We start from the raw sequence: 4,437 nt of genomic DNA on the forward strand, positions 1-4,437 counted from the left end.
TTAAGGGCAGTTTTATTTCAAATGTAGTACCCGGACGGAGAAAATCCAATAAGCGTTTTATAGTTTCATTCTTAGGGAAACTTACCCTAAAGTGGTCATACTGGGAAAATACAGGAATACACACTCAGAGCCTCCTGACTGTGCCCTGTTAACACCTCCAAGGTGCCCCCCTCACACAGGAATACACACTACAAGGCTTTTCTAAAAACTACACTTTGCGTGTTTCGCTCACCTCTTTTTTTTTTAACTAGGTTTGAGATTTGGTATCCACTCGGCTCACTGCCTCTCAAATCAAAGGTGGGTCTATCTGCTCCATTCCCAAAGTGTGGTCTCCCTGAGATCCCAAGTTTGAGGGATCCCTGGTGCACCATTTACCCAGGTTGTCAGGAGCGGTCACCAAGTGAAGATTAACATCCCCAAATGTGGTTAATTTCTTTAATATCAAATGAGGAGACAAACTTATCACACAAGTCAGAGATATTCTTAAACTAAATCTTTATTCACTTATTAATAAGGAAGCAGATCAATACAACAAACACACATAAAGTGAATCAATTGAGTGCTCTACGATAATGATGGCTGGTTGACAAATCACCCCCAGATGATTCATTGAGAGGCACGAGACAAAAGTACAAAGGTATTTTATAGCCAAGATACACCCCTTTCAATCTACATGATGACTAGCAGATGTATAGAACGGGTCACAAGATTAATATTTGGATGAAAGATACCTATAATTCTCAGCAGACAGTATCTGCTGTAAAAACAGTACTCTTTGTGTAGAGAGCAGGGTCTGGCCCTGGGGTCATCTCTCCCTGGTACCATATAGAACAGAAACATTAACTCATGCTCTGGAATGTGGTCTCTTTAGGTTTTATCACCCAAAAGACATTGTAAATCTCCTGTCAGTGTTTTCCCCCAGAGGCCCATCCTCAGTAGAACACACAGACACAATAGTTCTAAGAACCCTCTATTCTGTTGCATAAAACAACCATTTGATGCAATAAAAGTATTATAACATAATGTTGCAGTTTTGCTCTCAGTGTCCACTGAAAGTTGACTAGTAACAACAACTGGGACATAAAAGACACCCACCATGAGACCCACTAAATCTGCCCAAGAAGAGGCAAACAAAAGAAAAACCCACACCAAACTTACAGACAGGAAGCAAACCAAAAAAGTGGAGCAACTAAAGGTGTTGACTCTCCACATCTATCAAGACAACTGGAGCACTGGGCCAGACACTCTTAAATAGAACCTGGACCAGCTCAGGTGAAACCCCTTCCCACTAACGAGATGGACAAGCCAGCACAGGTGTAACACATACTGACCAATATTTATTTTTCCCACAGAGAAACCTAAAACTCACTAACTTCTAGAACTCTCGTCCCCTTGGAACGAGCCCAAACAAAACTCATCTCCAATACGGAAAAACGTGCAGTAAAAATAAACTGTGATCCATGGCAATGCACTGGCTAAATGCTAAACACAAAACATTTTGACTGGCTAAACGTTAATAAATTGAAAACCTAACATGTGGTAAATACACAAACATCTGGCACAATAATTGTCTTTTTTAAAACAAGCTCCTTATAAACTGCATAAGCACCAAAAACAGTGTTGTTTTGACAAGTAGCAATAAATCACGGATATCGATTAGGGGGGAAATCAGGTTGTAGGTGCTGTTGAAACTAACACAACTAAAAAAAACACATGGAAATGGGAGATATATTTTACCTCACTGGTTATAGGACATCCCGCAGAAGACAGTCAGCTACATTTTGGAGTGATGCATTTAAATCTAGGGGTCGCTAAACAAAGGAACAACACTTATTTGTCATCACTCAACGATATCATGTTGAAGTCATTTGTGTGCACGTTCTGTTAAAACGAACAGCTCAAAAACCACACAGAATCTGGGAGTAATGTGTACATCCCTGGTTAGAGGACAATTTGTAGAAAACAGCTTGCTACATTTTGAAGTGTTGCATTTTGATTCAAGTGGGTCACCAACGTGGGAAGTGTAACAGGGACAAATGTTTAGGCTTCTACATTGTGACATCAATAAAATTCTCCTACTACAATGTTAAAACATTCTACATTGTGACATCATTAAAACATTCTACATTGTGACATTATTTCATTGATATCATGAAACAACTCCTTGTATTTGATGTTTAATCAGAGATCTTTAATCAGAGTATCTCTTCCCCTGTGTGTGTCCGCTTGTGTATATTCCGGCTGTTTGGCTGAGTAAAACTCTTCCCACATTGATCACAGCTATATGGTTTCTCTCCTGTGTGTGTTCTATGGTGTATAGTTAGATAGCTAGAAGAAGAAAAACTCTTCCCACATTGATCACAGCTATATGGTTTCTCTCCTGTGTGTGTTCTATGGTGTATAGTTAGATGGCTAGATTTAGCAAAACTCTTCCCACATTGATCACAGCTATAAGGTTTCTCTCCTGTGTGTGTTCTCTGGTGTGCAGTCAGATTGCTAGATGTAGTAAAACTCTTCCCACATTGATCACAGCTATAAGATTTCTCTCCTGTGTGTGTTCTATGGTGTGATTTCAGGGAGCCTGACTGAGTAAAACTCCTCCCACATTGATCACAGCTATAAGGTTTCTCTCCTGTGTGTGTTCTCTGGTGTATTTTAAGTTCTGATGAAGATTTGCAACGTGTCCCACAGTCAGAGCAGCAAATAGATTTCTTCCCTGTGGGCCTCTGCTGGTGTTTCTTGAGGAGTTCTGATCTGGAGAGACTTTTCTCTGCCCCATGATGTTGTCGAGGCTCCCCAGAGGATCCACGATAGTCACATCTCTCTCCTGTGTGAACAACAAGGTCAGACAGATGGTTAAAGGCCCACAACAGCAAAAATCCACTGTGTATTTGAGGTAAAAGGTGATGCCCAGAGGTCTGTTAAATTATTTTACAATTGTCTTAAGACAGTCAAACCTAAGCAGTGTGCCAGACAAGCTTTGATCTCCAAAAATGGCCCCTTTATGTGTTTGCTAAAATTGCGGCACGAGGGCGATGCACACACAATTTAATTGCAGAAACACCTCCCTGCTAATGAGGAAACCACTAGTTATGGATGTAGTATATCTGCTAATGAGGAAACCACTAGTTATGGATGTAGTATATCTGCCTGGAACAAAAATGGTGAGCAAAGATTTTAGTTTTCCACAATGTATTCTGAATATTACAGCGCAAGATCAGGAGTGCTACTCAAGGAAACTCACATTAAGCTCTGTGTCTATTCACTAATTCACCACCGTGGGGGAAAACTCAGGGGAGTTCTCATAGGCTGACAGCAAAAATTGCCTCCATTTACAGGTTAGAGTGCATTTCACATTACTTTTGGATAATAACTGTAACGCTCGTTTGAATCTCCTGCTTAATATGTTTGTGTTATTGTCCCAAATCAACTGCTTTATACTTATAAAACACTTCAACCAGTAAAATGCTCTTTAGCTAGCTTTGCCATCAGCCTGAAACTGAGGGTTTGTACATTAAGTGTTTCACAAATTGGCCCATAACTTCACCTAACAACAACATAGACCTACTGTAGGACCCATAACTTCACCTAACAATAACATAGACCTACTGTAGGACCCATAACTTCACCTAACAATAACATAGACCTACTGTAGGACCCATAACTCCACCTAACAACAACATAGACCTAGGACTATAATACACTAGGCTACTCTGTAATGTGTTGTCATTCTAAATGTCCTGAATAAAGGAAAATATCTCTGTGTGTTGTACAATAGCCTATCCATCAAGGAACAGTTCTCTACACATTATGAGCTAAGTATCTCCGTGTCCAAACAGACTAACGGGACCCTACTGTAAATCAATCAGACCCTATTATAAATCAAGCAGACAATAACATTATAACATTATAAACATCAATTTGTTAGGGATGTTGGATCCAACGTGGAGCACAGCATAACTGTCTTTACCAGAGTAATGAATGAAGAAGCACTTTGGTTGTTGTTGCATGTTGTGATATTTATCATGTGACTGTCATTCAGAAAATGATTTCCTGGATCAGCTGATGATCGATGAACATGTGACTAACTAAACAGCTACAGTATTAAGAATTATGTGTAATTATTGAAGAACCACATTAATGACAGTATCCATTTGGGTGTTGTCAATAAAGTTAAGGTGACTCTCGGTTAGAACCATTGGATTTAGCACACTCTGAAATTATTTAGGATTTCTGTGCCCATGAAAACTGTTTTCCCAGCGTAACATAAGGAGCCACAAAATGTTACGTAGGTAGAGTGCATTTTCAGATATCTGAATACAAAAAACTGTACTAACAGGACAATAACCTAAACCACAAGGCCAAATCTACACTGGAGGAGCAAACCAAGATGACATTGAATGTTCCTGGGTGGCCTAGTTACAGTTTGGACTTAAA

Source organism: Salvelinus namaycush, unplaced genomic scaffold, assembly GCF_016432855.1.
Source record: "Salvelinus namaycush isolate Seneca unplaced genomic scaffold, SaNama_1.0 Scaffold143, whole genome shotgun sequence".
Classification (NCBI taxonomy): Eukaryota; Metazoa; Chordata; class Actinopteri; order Salmoniformes; family Salmonidae; genus Salvelinus; species Salvelinus namaycush.